Source organism: Gymnoscopelus microlampas, assembly GCF_963454915.1.
Source record: "Gymnoscopelus microlampas genome assembly, chromosome: 13".
NCBI lineage: Eukaryota > Metazoa > Chordata > Actinopteri > Myctophiformes > Myctophidae > Gymnoscopelus > Gymnoscopelus microlampas.
This window is the reverse complement of record NC_139950.1, coordinates 44,458,841-44,475,536: the sequence shown is the minus strand read 5'-3', so window position 1 is coordinate 44,475,536 and position 16,696 is coordinate 44,458,841. Positions and strand designations below refer to the sequence as shown.

Sequence of the window (16,696 nt, the reverse complement as noted above, 5' to 3'; positions counted from 1 at the left end):
GTATGATCCCCCCCCCTCCTTTTACACTCGTGCTGGCCTTTGGTCTTAAATTCAGTGGTGGAAAAAGTACTCAAATGTTTTACTTAAGTAAAAGTATCAATACTGCAATGTAGAAGTACTCTGTTTACAAGTAAAAGTCTGGAATTCAAAATGTACTTGAGTAAAAGTACAAAAGTATTGGTTTATGTACCAAAATGTTTGAAAATAGCAGATCTACAAGCTCACAACGCGTCGCATCGCGACGCGTTGTGAGCTTGTAGATCTGCTATTTTCAAATAGCCTAGGTATAAAATAGGGCTAAAGTGGTTAATGTATGTTTTATAATATAATAATTCATATTTGTAGTAACTAGTAATTAGTTTTCAGATAATTAGAGTAAAAGCACAATATTTGCCTCTGAGATGTAGCGGAGTAGAAGTAAAAGTATAGACAATTGGAAATACTCCTCAAAATTGTACTTAAGTACACTACTTGAGTAAATATACCTAGTTACTTTACCCCACTGCTTAAATTGACCCATCAAACTTCCAATCAAGCCTGGCGCGCTCTTGACTAACTGAGCTAACCTGATCTCTGTGTGGCGTCGACTGCCTCTCACGTGCATCGCACGATTTTGCGACGGTTGATTTGAATGACTGCACATCCCTGTCCCTTTATTATGCCCTGACCAAACCACCAGAAGAAGAGGGGACATCCCCTGGCGTCGGCACCGCCTCCCGTTGTCTTGGTTACGTGACAGTAGAGTGCGCTAATCAAATGTGGGTGGTAGCCGTGAATTTGGGTTGCAAATGCGTACAGTACCTCTTGACACCCAGCCCGTACCCTGCCCCCCTGCACCCAACCTTAGGACCTCCGATAATAAACAAACATTTTTACATGAGTGTTCTCACTCCCTAGAGATGTTTTAAAATTATTATTATTTATTTATTCTCACTGTTATTTTGCATGCCCTGACAGAATTGGGTACATCAAATTGGCTATTATCATTTACTGGTCTCTATTTATGACCGTTAATATGCCTTTTAACGATTTTGTAACCCGTTTTTTCACCCAGTGCCAATTGCCTACGTAATCCTGGGCGCTACTCTCCCTCTGCCAGCCAAGACCTGGAACTGTGTCATTTTTAGATTTGAGCTAAAAAGCATTATTTTACACTCAAAAATAGCAGATATACAAGCTCGTAGCGCGGCACCGAGTGCCGCGCTACGAGCTTGTAGATCTGCTATTTTTGAAAAATCGTGAAAATGTGTGCAAATCTTTCAATATATATATTTTTAAAGCGAACATTTTTAACTCAAATCTTTGCTTCTGGGGGCTCCCTGGAACAAAATATTTTGATGGGGGTCCGCGGCCAAATACATATCACATACCTTGACATGAAAAAGATTGAGCACCACTGATATAGAAACATACGTTTTTGAGAATACTGTTGAGATTTAGGAGACATGTAGAATCGGCTTCAGGTCTCAATGGGTTAACACAACATATTACCTAAGACTTGGTTCACCATTGCAACCAGATGTGTTCTGGATGGGTTTGTGTTGTGTATAATCTGCTGTCTCCCCCCCCCCCCCCCCCCCCCTTGGCTATTCCGTGTGTATCTATCTCTACAGGAGATTGGGAACAGTGAGTGTTCCTGTTTACGCGCCTCACAGTCTACTGTTATTTATTGTTTAACATTACTTCAGTGGGCTATGTGTTGAATCCATCAGGAACCCCTTTCCCCTGCTGCTTTTAACCACCCCCGCCCCACCCCGCCCCCCCTTCCCCCGTACTGTTGCTCTTGCCTGTCTGATTCTCCAGGCGTGGTGGACACAAGACGCACAGACCCCATTAGAGCCCGCCTCATTGAAAAGGCAATGCTAATGTGACCGTTTACTTGATTGAGAGAGGGAGGGAATCGCGGCTGTGTCCTCCGTCACAATGGGCCTTTGTTCTTGTCACTCGTGGCTGAATTAACCAGGTTTATTTAATTGAGATGGTATAGTGTGACAATGAGCCTGTGCACCACTTTGTCTTAACCACTCAATCCTTATTTAAAAAAATAGATAAATCTACATTTCTATAACATCTTATCGCCAAGTGGTTTCCCTTCTTTCTTTTCCTTTTTAACCGATTAACATGTCTTCTAAATCCCAACAATATTCAGAAAAAAACGTATGTTGCTACAGTATATCAGTGGTTCTTTTTTTTCATGTCGAGGAGCCCCAAAATTATATTTATTTTGCCGCTGACCTCCATTTCAAAATATGTTGTTCCAAGGACACCTAGAAGCAAAGATTTGCGTTAAAAATGTTCGCTTTTGTGGGCGCTGGTGGTGTGTTCTCTCCTCCGCGTCATCAGTGCCCATACCCTAGGTGGGGTTGGCGAAAGGGCCTTTCTGTGTGGAGTTTGCATGTTCTCCCCGTGTTCCCTAGGGTAGGTACCCTCACAAAAACATTTAGTAATCCTGGTCACTATACTGCCTCCCCCTGGCCAGCCGGGGCGCCTGATGGAGGGGAAAGGAACTGGTTGGAATAACGTGTTCCTTCCACGCGCTACGTCCAACCAGGGAACCTCCCCCCTGTCAGGTGACAAGAAGGTCAGTTGGCTCTCATGCATTGAAGGAGGCATGAGCTCGGCCCTGGCCTCCCTAGGTTGGCAGAGGGAAGGTAGTGCCCAGGATTACATAGACAATTGGCACTGGGTGTAAAAAATAGGGTTACAAAATCGTGGGTTAAAAATTAAGAAAAGAAAAAAAAATCGCTTTAAAACAATATATATAATAGATTTGCACACATTTTAACGATTAAAAAAAAATAGCAGATCTACAAGCTCATAGCGCGGCACTCGGTGCCGCGCTATGAGCTTGTATATCTGCTATTTTTGAATAGCCAAAGTGTAAAATAATGCTTTTTAGCTCAAATCAAAAAATGACACAGATGCGTTCCAGGTCTTAATAGGTTAATCAAAGTTTACAACATATTGGTTAGACAACATATTTTGACTTTGGTTGCCACAGGACAGACATTACAAACCGAAACCGTATTGGATTTTGAGGTTCTATTTAATTTCACTAAGGTATTGTGCTGTAAAATAGTGAGAAGTGAGTGAGTGCACATGGACTTTAGTCTAGAGTTGTCTGAAGATAAGTTTCCTTGTAAAATGTTTGGGCAAATCGAGCTGTGTGTAAATAAAAGTAAGACTATATCTGAACAGAATGCAGGTTTGATTTGTATATCATTTGAAAAAAATTGATGTTACCATCTAAAATACCGTTCTGGGTTGTTCTGAAACGTCAAGCAAAATGTCATTTTTCTGACATTATCACACCTGGGGCAAGAGTATTACTACTGGCATTGTCAGCGGAAAAAAACATATACCTTTAAATGATGCTCTGCACCAGGTTCCGCCCATAAGCACATACACAGCGGTATGTGCTGTTTACTAGAGCATGTTAAGACCTGGGCTATTTTTAATTGTAGTTGTCCCCTACCACCATCAGACCACTTTGTTGGCTTGTGAACCTTTAACCTACCTCACCGGGCATGTAGCAAAATTAGAGATAGGACATGATTGGTACTGCCTTCTTATCTCTTTGTGCAGCATTTCAGAACTCTACTTAAAAGTGTTGAGTAGAGTTTTTGTTAAAACCATTTAAACCCTATTGACCGGTGTCTATACTAGTAGGGACCCTCCTTTTGTCCCTCTACACCAAATCTCTTCACTGAAAATAGCTGATCTACACGCTCACAACGCATCGAGTTGCAACGTATTGAGAGCTGGTATCATTTAGGGCTGTCACGATTACAAATTGAAGTTGACGATTAATTGTCACTCATATAGTTGCGATTAACAATTTAATTGTATGTTTGGCATTGAACATTGGAACATATGAATACAAACTTAATTTCCGTTTCCCTTTTAGGCTTCGTAATCAAAAATTACAATATGACGAAAATTACTGATTACTGTTATCAATCATCAATCAAATTAGTAGAAATAGTTGATCTACAAGATCCACAACGCGTCACTTTGTCACTTTGTGACGTGTTGTGAGCTTGTAGATCTGCTATTTCTACGATTATGCAAAATAATTGTGATTATCTCAAATAATTGCCATTAGGTGATTATGTAATGACAGGCTAACAGGTCTAGCTGGTAGACCAGCGATTTTCACCAAATGTTCACCCCAAGAATAGGGATGCTATAGGGTTCATGTGGTTAAAAACTGGAGCACAAGTCTGGTGTTGCAAATGCTTCTTCTGTTTATGATGGGTACAATAAAATCCTTTGGTTGGTTGATGATGCATGCTTTGTGCCAGCAGGATTTCACTCAATACCTCTGTGCCTCTGTGATTATTCTGACCGTTCATTGATTTCCTTGTCGGGCATTTGCTTACTAATCAATGTACAGTTGTAATGTAATGGTGGGGACAGTAATCATGAAAACTGCTGTTATTCCATTTACTTTTTGCAACTCTTTACTCTACCAATCAATTTGCAAATTTGGAAACTCCCACAGCAGTTGATGGTGAAACTATACTTGTTAACCCATTAAGACCTGAGGCCATTCTTAAAAATGTTTTCTAAATCCTAACAGTTTTTTGAAAAAAAATCTAAAACATTTTTTTTTCAAGATTTTTCAAAAATAGCAGATCTACAAGCTCAGATATACAAGCTATGAGCTTGTATATCTGCTATTTTTGAACAGCCAAAGAAATCTAAAGTGACACAGATGCGTTCCAGGTCTTAATTAAAGGCACAAGCAAATGCAAAAATAAAAGATCACTCTCCCCCAATATAATTCCATTATTTTTTTAACCATTCCATTTATTTATGTCAAAGTTGAGTTGTTTATTTTGGGTATTAAAGTGTGACGCTGCTATGTCGGCCATGTTGAATTTTGGTGCATGTTTGCACTCTGGACTCTTAACCACATGACCCTAAGAGATAAGCTTTCACTGTTGGCTGGCATCTGGATTGTACTTTGGAAGGCCTTCACCCTTTCTGACAGTCCAAACACAGTCCTATCTGTGTGTGTGTGTGTGTGTGTGTGTGTGTGTGTGTGTGTGTGTGTGTGTGTGTGTGTGTGTGTGTGTGTGTGTGTGTGTCTGCGCACGTGTGTGTGTGTGTGCGTGTGCGTCCATAAGGTGAACTAATGTCTGACTAACCACATTATCAGCGTGTCGTCTTGCATTGCTTTGTGGTCATTCGACACAATGCTGCATTATCACTCAAAAACTGAAGTCGCCAGTTAATATATATTAATTTACATAGACAACAGGGATGATTGGTGTATTCACTGACCGATGAAATGGACAGAAAATATGAATAAAAAGAATCCTTCCTGAGTGTTGTTGTAGAGTATAGAGTCTACACTGTAGACTAGCTGTGGAAGTGTGAAAAAGGGTTGATTTGGTAGGCTATAAGAGTTAATGTACACAATGCAATCCTCTGTTACTCTGTAACAATTTGTATGTAACTTATTTACTTACTTATGTAGATAAAGTGTGTACATATGTAACCATATGGACCCCTATACGGGTCCATTTGGTTACATAATTATATCCAGCTTGTAGATCTGCTATTTTCAAAAGATTTGTACACATTATGAACTTGTGAAATGGGACATTCTGCACAATAAGTACTTTTACTTTTGGTAAAAAGTATATTTTGATGCCAATACGTTGGCACTTTTTTTGTACTGTGTGTGTGTGTATATATATGCCAATAATTTTGATTACCGGACTTTTACCGGAGTATTTCTACACTGCAGTATTGATATTTTTACTTAAGTGAAAGATGGAAGTACTTTTTCCACCACTGAAAAGTGAGCATTTTGTCGTCATGTGCTCGTGTGTGGACGGACGGTCAACCATACTGTATCAGTACACAGCAGCACGCCCAACTGTCTGTCTGTGTGTGTGTGTGTGTGTGTGTGTGTGTGTGTGTGTGTGTGTGTGTGTGGACTGGAGTCACAATTTGTTTGCTGAAAATGAACTTCCTGAACAGGCAGGAGGTGTTTCCTTCCCTCTGTGTTTAATACTGTGAGGCGAATACTGAGCACTTTAGAAAAGTTTTACTTGAGCAAAAACAACGTCTCCTTTGTACCAGAAGAATGCAGGGCCAATTGTGTTTGGCTTTGTGTGAGCCTGAGCTCTTGTTTGCTTTCACCTCCAGGGACAAGAGTAGATCCATTCTTTACCGTGATGTAGTCTTATTTCATTTAATAAACAACATACCATGTGGATGATATAGTGTAGCAATGACCCTAGTAGTGACACGCAGGAACTGATATTCTAATGTATTTATTCTGTGTGTGTGTGTGTGTGTGTGTGTGTGCGTGTGTGTGTGTGTGTGAGGTAGCTTGACCTAGTCTTGAAACTGGATCACAGACTCTCAAAGAGGACCTTCGCTTGGCTAACTCTAGTTCTCACACGTTCACTTGCACTCACTTGCACTTGATCTCTTACGCATGCACGTATATACACACACACACACACACACAACACACACACATCCCCTGTCACACACACACACACACACACACACACACACACACCCACACCCAGTCTTACTTACGCACACGCGCGCGCACACACACACACACACACACACACACACACACACACATCCCCAGTCTTACGCACGCGCACACACACACACACACACTCTCACACAACACACACACGTTTTTATTACTATACTTGTGCTTTTATGAATGCCAGTTTTATCTTGCCTTTTAAAGCCAAATTAAAGCCAAAAATAGCTGATCTGCAAGCTCACAACTCATAACGGCACGGCACATTGTGAGCTTGTAGATCTGATATCTTTGGTGCACAACGCCGGCATGCAACTAAGTATAAATCAGGCATAACCCCAGGCATAACCCCAATCCCTAAGCTATACCTCTAAATGCCTAATCCTAACCAAAACCCTTGAATCTTTTCCTTATTTACCATAAAAACAAGCACTTCTCTTGTGTCTATTTCTCAAATTCTACTAGGCCTTCTGGCCCTCACAAGTCCAGTAATACATGCACACACACACACACACACACACACACACACACACACACACACACACACACACACACACACACACACACACACACGCACACACGCACACACGCACGCACGCACACGCGAAAGAGGAAAGTAGCTAGCCAGACTGTAGGCTTGTAGCCTAAATATCGGTTAGGGTTTCAAATAACAAGCCTTGCCATGGGATTCTGTGACACACCTTTGTGTATCTATTACATAGGTGTAACTTGGTTTGTTTCAACTGGTTCAGCTCCTGGAAAAGAGGGTGTGGCTGTATACACCTGTGTCATTCAGACCTGCTCCCTAGCAGGTTCAACAGTGTTTTGGCAGCGACTCTCATGTCTTGTCCTGTTATTGTACTGGAGCCTATTCTAGCAGAATCTTTGGTAGTTGTAAACTGTGGTGGAAAATAAGTACATGTACTCAAGTACTGTACTTAAGTATTACATTTTGAGGTATTTTACTATATACTTTACTGGAGTATATTTCCAATTTGCACTACAATTATTGGAAAACCTTAGTTACTAGTTACTTTGTAGATTTTGATTATTACAAAACCACTTTAGGCCTATTTAAACATTGGCAATTTGAAAATTGCCGATTCCGAGAATGGGTGTTTACATGTCTTAGCACGTGTCCGTGCAGCGTTGATTTCGTCGACTCAACTATGGCGAGAAATGCTTGTCAACTACCTTTTTTCACTGACGAAAACTAAATAAAAACGAAATAAAAACGAAGCTACGATGACTAAAACTAAATATATTGACAATTTCGTCAACAAATAAAAACTAGACTAAAATGTTAGTGAGGGACTAGAGGAGAAGAGATCCAGTAGAAATAAAAGACAAGTCATTTTATGTTTGGTTGCGCTCGGGTGTTGCACTCGGAAAATAACAGATCTACAAGCTCAAAACGTGTCGCGCTGCGACACGTTTTGAGCTTGTGAGCTTGTAGATCGGCTGTTTTGAGCATGCAACCAAGTGTAAAATCAGCCATTACGACGCCTGTAGATTACCCATATGCTGCGACGCGTTGTGAGCTTGTACATCGGCTATTTTCAGCATGCAACCAGGTGTAAAATTAGCCATTACAACGCCAACAAGGCACCGCCAAAAAAAATCATTTTAGTCGACTAAATCAACTGTAGATTTAGTCGACTAAAATCTTAAGATATTTAGTTAATTAAAACTAGACTAACAGTAAAACGTTTCAGATGACTAAAATATGACTAAAACTAAATCAAAATACTCCTACTCCTATGGAACCTTGACAGGTACCAGTTGACCGGTGGAAAAACTAAAACGTAGAAATGAGTTGAGCCGGCACTATGCAGCGGGAATGCACTATATCCGATCTGAGATTAGCCTCAAGGAACCATAAAGGTTTTTTTTAACCTCAGCCCATCAGTACACCCTATGATGACCTCTCATCTGGGGCCCTGGGGGTGCTTGAAGAGCACTTATCCCACTTCTAAGTGCTCCTCCAGAACGCTGCTATTTAAATATCAACAAAAGGAAAAGGTAGAGGCACACAAAAAAATAGCGCAGAGTCCATCCAAAGCACAGGAAGTGTTTTAATGCGATTACGGTGAGCCAATTACCATGTTGCCGACTGCCGTGTTATGATTATCGCCCTTATCGCTGCTCTTATCAAAAGGCATCAAAGAGAAGGGGGGGGGGGGGTGGCTGTGGGTGCCATGTGTAATGGAGCACTATAGTCCTCTGTACGCAGGGTGGAGGAGAGAGAGGACGGAGCAGAGCTAATGAGCTCAACTAGCCTGTTGACTGCAGCTCATCCTTGAAAATACGACCCAAAAGCCGCCACTGATACTGACCCAATGGCTCATCTGCAAGTTAACCCGTTAAGACCGAGAACACATCTGTCTGTGTCATTTTTAGATTTCTTTGGATATTCAAAAATAGCAGCTATACAAGCTCATAGCGCGGCACCGAGTGCCGCGCTATGAGCTTGTATATCTGCTATTTATTTTAAATCGTGAAAAGGTTTGCAAATCTTTGAATATATAAATATATATATTTTTAAAGCGAACATTTGTAACTCAAATCTTTGCTTCTGGGGGTCCCTGGAACAAAATATTTTGAGATGGGGGTCCACGGGGGGGTCCACGGTCAAATACATATACACATTTTTGGGGTCCTTGACATGAAAAAAGTTTGAGAACCACTGATATTATAGCAACATACGTTTTTACAAAAATAATGTTAGGATTTAGAAGCAAAGTTAAAAATGTTTGCTTTAAAAAATATATATTATATGAATTTTCAAAACATGCAGATCTACAAGCTCATAGCGCAGCACTCTATGAGCTTGTATATCTGCTATTTTTGAATAGCCAAAGAAATCATAAAATGACACAGATGCGTTTCCGGTCTCAATGGGTTAAAACAGTCTGGTCGGTGCACTGTGCTGGTCCAATCATATTCATGTGCAAACAGGCAGACGCCAACACCAGGTGCCAAGGCACTTTTCCCCCTCCTCTTTTCCAACAGCTCCTTTATCCCGTTAAGCACTTAGCCTATTGAACAAAAAACACACAAAGACAATTATTGCTGGACACCCTCTTTCATGGCCAAATTCTGGCTATTCCACGTCAAATATTGACACTGAATGGTGAAGGAGCAGGCGAGAGAGATATCAACCAGCAACAAAATGACGAGTACTGGAGGATTGAGATGTTTTGTGTGGAGATGATGGTGTGATGTAAGAGAGAGACAGGCATACCAGGGGCCAATCTCACAATCAGTACTCAGTTGCCACGGCAGCGAATGCTGTTAACCCATTAAGCCCGGGGACGCGTCTGTGTCATTTTATAGATTTTTTTGGGCTATTCAAAAAAATAGCAGATCTACAAGCTCATAGCGCGACACCGAGTGCCGCGCTATGAGCTTGTACAAAATGTGTGCAAATCTTTTGAATATATATATATAATTTTTAAAGCGAACATTTGTAACTCAAATCTTTGCTTCCGGGGGATTCTACAAATGTCTTCTAAATCCTACAGTCTTTTCAAAAAACTTGTTGCTATGTCAATGGTTCTCAAACCGAGTGCCGCATGTTGAGCTTGTAGATTTGCTATTTTTTTGTAATCGTGAAAATGTCTACAAATGTTTTGAATATATATTTTTTAAAGCGTTTTTTTTGTGCTTCTGGCAGATTCTACAAATGTCTTCTAAATCCTAATATCCTATATGTTGCTATATCAGTGGTTCTCAAGCTTTTTTCATGTCAAGGACACACGCTATGAGCTTGTATATCTGCTATTTTTGAATAGCCCAAAATAAATCTTAAAACGACACACGGATGCGTTCCCGCCCGGTCTCAATGGGTTAAGGGAAGCAATTGTACTCATGTCTGTGCATGAAGAGAGAGCCTAATGTGGGGAGATCAATACGTACTCAAAACTGCTGAGGCCAGCAGTCTACCCCCATTCTCCTGCAAACCTGGCTGACAAAGAAGAGCTCTGGGAGGGGCCAGGGACCAAACCCGGATGTCATAATACCACTTCACACTTCACAGGAGGCCATAAACGTGATCCTGTAGATCACCTGTACTACGGGCTGGGGCAATTAACCTAAAAATATATCGAAACCTACATTTTGGAACCTCAGAGGTCCTTGGAGGGGTTTCAGGGGGTCCCCAGCAAAATGTGTTAATATAGCATCACAATAATTTTAACCTTGGCTTTTATACTTTATAATAGCAGACCTACAAGCTCATAGCGTGGCACCGAGTGCCACGCTATGAGCTTGTAGATCTGCTATTTTTGAAAAATCGTGAAAACTTGTGAAAATCTTGGAATATATATATTTTTAAGCCAACATTTGTAACTCAAATCTTTGCTTCTGGGGGTCCCTGGAACAAAATATTTGGAGATGGGGGTCCACGGCCAAATACATGTCATTTTGGGGGTCCTTGACATGAAAAAGTTTGAGAACCACTGCTCTAACCAACTTAATGTTGCTCATGTAGACAAATCGAATTATCTAGAAACATGATATTGTTTTAATTTCTTATATCAACGAATCGCCATGAAAAAGTTCAAATAGATTCTTTATATAATTGACTGAGTCGACTAGTCCGATTAACTACTTAAGCACTGTTTTATACTTTGTTGTACAATTGTGGGTTCAAGTGGTTAAACGTCAAGTATAAATACAATTTCAATCTGTTCTATAATGGAAACGGATATATAAGTTTTCCTTGTGACATCATAAACTGTATCTTAGGAGGAAAGATTGACATATTTTCGTAATATGACATAACTGTATGAGAAGCACTGCCCCTAGCCAAGCAGTAGTATGCCCAGTGGCATGTTCAGGGTACTGTAGGTCAAATATCAACTGCTGTTAGAAGAGTCTAACAGCATTTTTAACTTAAGTAGATCCTGTGTTTATACCCATCGTGAGCAATTAGGTCAATGAACGATTATAACATAATAACCCTACAGAACCACAGGTGTGGCAAAAACACTGTTTGTGCAGCAGGTCTGAATTTGACAAACAGGTGTGGCTAACGTTCTGTCACAAGAGCATACTGTGAATACCTTCCTCCTCCTCCATTCTCTAACCCTATCGCTGCTGTCCACATTAAAACGTATTTTTACATGTATACTTTCTTCTTTTATAACATTCTGTTTTGTTGGCTTTTTCCGCCTTTGTTTGATAGTATACAGTAAGTAGACTGACAGGGAATGGGGTGTGACACTCAGCAAAGGTCGTCGGGATCGGGACTCAAACCCGTGACACTCGCTGTCAGGCTTGCATTAGCAGCCTTGGTGCCCGGAACCGCTACGCCAGCCATTCGGGCCACATGTATATGTTCTGCCTTTATTTGGATAGTACAGTGAAGATGGACAGGAAACAGGGAGAGAGTCAGGGAGAGACACGCAGCAAAGGTCCGTCGGGCTCAGGAATCAAAGCCGGGACTCTCTGTCATGCGACATTTTATGTTTTTCTTTTTTTAAATCTATGCACTACCTCATCATACAAGAGTGTCACACAAATGTAGTGAAAATAGCAGATCTACAAGCTCACAACGACGACGCGTTGTGAGCTTGTGGATCGGCTATTTTCACTTTTCTTTATACAAAATAATAAAAAAGGAACGGTTTTGGTTTCCACCCAATGACAACCCTATCTGCTTTCAACAGAACATGGACAGCCTTATAGACACACTCAGTCCTTGTAGTTTAACTACTTCCACCCGGCGGACATATTTTTGGGCATAGGCTAAAATGTTTAGCATGTAACCAGATGAACCCTACAGTGTCCCTAATCGGGGCGAACATAGCTGACCCACATGCTCACAATCAAGGAGGTGCTTTTGCGACACATTGCGAGGGGCTATTTTCAGTGAAGAGATTTGTGAAGACGTGTAGAGGGGAAAGGGTGAGGGACAAGTACAGACTCACAGGGGGACCCCTGTTAAAAAGTATATAGGGTTTAAGTGGTTAATAGCTCAATATTGATTCACTAGTTTCAAAGTTTGTTAACAGCATACAGAGGTTTCCGTGCAGTTCTAGAGGAGTTCGTCGTGACGCAACAAAACAAACACACTAGTAGTGACGATTCTCTCTGAGCAATGGATAGTCTGCAGTATTTACATGTCTTACCCAGCAGTGTAAAGTAACTAAGTACATTTACTCAAGTACTGTACAATTTACTTTACTTGAGTATTTCCAATCTTCAGTACTTTTACTTCTACTCCACTACATCTCAGAAGCAAATATTGTACTTTCACTCCACTACAATTATTTGTAAACTTTAGTTACTAGTTACTTTGTATATTTGTATTATTATTACAAAACATACATTAACCACTTCATAACCAAAATAGCAGATCTACAAGCTCACAAGACGTTGTGAGCTTGTAGATCAGAGATTTGGTGTAGATGGAAAAATAACTCACCGAGTACAGTGCAACGCAGGTCTGTTTTACTAAGTATAGAGGGTCTAAGACAGTGGTTAAACTGAAGTGATATTGATAAATTCCAAATATTATCAAAGCACTCTGCGGCACCCCTGGACTTGTATCATGGCACCCACTTTGAATTTTTTGTTTTATTTCTTTGAAAACGTACAGGTGGTTAATGGTTATTCATCGTAGTTAATTGAATTGTGACTGAGTACGATAACAGTGTGGCTGTGTGTGTGTGTGTCCATGAATGAATTAATCTGGATGAGGAATCTTAGAAAGGAAATGTATTTGGATGTTGCGTGCAGACAGAGTGGGGCTTAGCCGTAAGACACTTCTCAGGACTCCTTGACTCTGTCTGATTGCTCTACTTTGCTGAGAGTTGTGAATCATCATAGACTGAGGATGACTCTTGTATGCTTAAGCCATTAAGACCGGGAATGCATCTGTGTCATTTTAGATTTGTTTGGCTGTTCAAAAATAGCAGATCTACAAGCTCGTAGCGCGGCACCGAGTGCCGCGCTACGAGCTTGTAGATCTGCTATTTTTGAAAAATCGTGAAAATGTGTGCAATTCTTTGAATATATATATTTTTAAAGCGAACATTTGTAACTCAAAGCTTTGCTTCTGGGGAGTCCCTGGAACAAAACATTTTGAGATGGGGGTCCGCAGCAAAATACATATCATTTTGGGGGTCCTTGACATGAAAAAGTTTGAGAACCACTGATGTAGCAACATAAGTTATTTCAAAAAAACTGTTAGGATTTAGAAGAGGATTTTGTAGAATTGGCCTCAGGTCTTGATCGGTTAACCTAGCCATTCAGTCTCTCTCTCTCTTGCTTTATCTCTCTCTGTGTGTCTCTCTCTCTGCCTCTCTCTCTCTCTCTCTCTCTCTCTGCCTGTCTGTCTCTTCCTCTTCCTTATTGTTCTTTTTCCCATGGTCTTGCTTCCTCCTCTCTCCCCTCCCTGTATTTCTGGTGTTCCTCTCAGTCAGGTCTTGACTGTTCCCTCAGGCCTTCTGTGTACTTTTTGTTGTTGTTGCTGTTGTTGTGCTGACAGCTTCAGACCCCCCCCCCCCCCCCCCCCCCAATTCCATCTGAATTGAAATGTTGTCTGTGTGTCCGCTCTCTATACGTTTATCACCTCATGGCGGAGTGGAGCAGAGGTTTTGTTAATGGACTAGGGCAGCCATCCTATTACCCCTCCCTCCCCTCCCTCCCTTCCTCCTCGCTGGTTAGCAGTGCACTCCCCTCTCTCTCTCCTGGCTGTCTCACGCATCTTGTAAACGCAATTCAGAGCTTGACCCAATTCCTGTCTTACAGCAGCAGTGAAAGGATATGCAGCCCCCCCCCCCACCCATAACCCCCCAACCCTTATTCAGTCTCAAGATACAGTACCTCATTGTTTCTCAACGTCGGGTTCGGGGACCCGCAAGAGGTCCAAATGGACCCTTACAGGTCTGTGACTCTGAACCAGTGTTGATTTTGACAGCAAATTTTGATTTAGTTTTAGTCATAGTCTTTTGAATGGAATTCCATTTAGTTTTAGTCATATTCTAGACATTTTTGTCTAGTTTCAGTCAACTAAATATCATAAGATATAGTCGACTAAATCTACAGTGATTTAGTCGACTATAATGTATTTTGGCGGTGCCTTGATGGCATCATAATGCCTGATTTTTACATTTTACACGAAAATAGCAGATCTACAAGCTCACAACGCGTCGCAGCGCGACGCGTTGTGAGCTTGTAGATCTGCTATTTTCAGAGCGCAACACCCGAGCGCAACCAAACATGAAATGACTTGTCTTTTAGTTCTACTGGATCTCTTCTCCACTAGTCACTCCCTAACATTTGAGTCTAGTTTTTATTTGTTGACAAAAGTGTCAATATATTTAGTCTTAGTTTTAGTCATCATAGCTTAGTTTTTATTTAGATTTCGTCAGTGAAAAAAGGTAGTCGACGAACATTTTGTCATAGTATTAGTCGACAAAATCAACACTGCTCTGAAGGTGTACACGCTCAGAGTTAAATGATCACTGAGGAGTTTACACAGTATAGATTGGGGATGTCACCCAGTGATAAAAGATTGTATAAAATGGGGGTCCGTAGCCTAATAATGCATATCAAACTGGGGGGTCTTTTGAAATGAAAAAGGTTGAGAAAGAGTGCAGTAGGTTCACCCTCGCTCAGACAAGACCAGGTCCACAGCCATATGGGCTGTTTGGTGCAGATCGAAGCTTTAATACAGTAGCAGCGTTTCAGTTAAGCCTGGGCAATTAACCGGAAATATATCATATAAGTCGATATTTAGAACCAATAACTGCCGTATAACTGAATAATCGAAAGCAGTCTGATTAACCTCTTAGCCCTGTATTATATGACTTCGTCTTACAACAGTGGAATCGGCGTACACAAGTTGCTAAAATAGGGGGCGCCCGCTGGCCTAGCGGTCCAGGCACATACCACATATGCTGGGAATCCAGTTTGACGGCGTGTCGCGGGTTCGACTCCTGATCCAGACGACCTTTGCTGTGTGTCACCCCCCCATCTCTCCCCATTTCCTGTCAGCCCACCTGGAACGCATCTGTGTCACTTTTTGATTTGAGCTAAAAAAGCAATATTTTACACTTTGGCTATTCAAAAATAGCAGATCTACAAGCTCATAGCGCGGCACCGAGCTTGTAGATCTGCTATTTTTGAAAAAATGTCAAAATGAGTGCAAATCTTTGAATATATATATATATTCTTTTAAAGCAAGCATTAACTCAAATCTTTGCTTTTGGGGGTCCCTGGAACAAAATATTTTGAAATGGGGGTCCGCGGCCAAATTCAAATCATTTTGGGGGTCCTTGACATGAAAAAGTTTGAAAACCACTGATATAGAAACATACTTTTTTCAGAAAACTGCTAAAGTAGCCGATCTGCAAGCTCACTGTGAGCTTGTAGATTTGCTATTTTCACAAAAAAAAAACAATTACGTTCATTAATCGTAATCAAGGCAAAAGTTTGAAATAATTGTGTTATTGATTTAAAGTCATGATAGTTTCAGTACATGGGTGAGTGCAGAGCGGTCCTTATAGTGAGCAGAGCCAGCTCAGCCAAGATGGATTTCTTATTTTCTCCATTACCTCTTTGTTTGGCAGATTTCTGCCCTTAAATGAAGTGACAGCATGGTCGTCATGGCGACACAGAGAGCATAGATTAGAGGTTGTTGTGTGAGCCGAGCGGACGGACAAGCCATCTCTTTGTCCTCTTGGCCTCGTTGACCATGCATCATGATCACAACTATACCTGTTGTAGCACCATCGCTGATTTCAACTAGTGCTGATTTTGACAACAAATTTTGATTTAGTTTTCATAGTCTTTTGAATCAAATTCCATTCAGTTTTAGTCATATTTTAGTCATCTGAAACGTTTTACTGTTAGTCTAGTTTTAGTCGACTAAATATCATAAGATTATACTTGACTAAATCTACAGTTGATTTAGTCGACTAAAATGTGTTTTGGCAGTGCCTTGATGGCGTCGTAATGCCTGATTTTACACTTGGTTGCATGCTGAAAATAGCCGATCTACAAGCTCACAACACGTCGCAGCGCGACGCGTTGTGAGCTTGTAGATCTGCTATTTTCAGAGCGCAACACCTGAGCGCAACCAAACATAAAATGACTTGTCTTTTAGTTCTACTGGATCTCTTCTCCACTAGATCCCTCACTAACATTCTGTCTAGTTTTTAT

General features: G+C 41.0%; 1 protein-coding gene across 1 annotated transcript in view; it reads left to right on the top strand.

Moving 5' to 3' along the window:
- Nucleotides 1-16,696, top strand: part of foxn2a (forkhead box N2a) — a 45,605-nt gene that overhangs the window by 9,533 nt on the left and 19,376 nt on the right. The gene's annotated exons all lie outside the window — the stretch shown is intronic.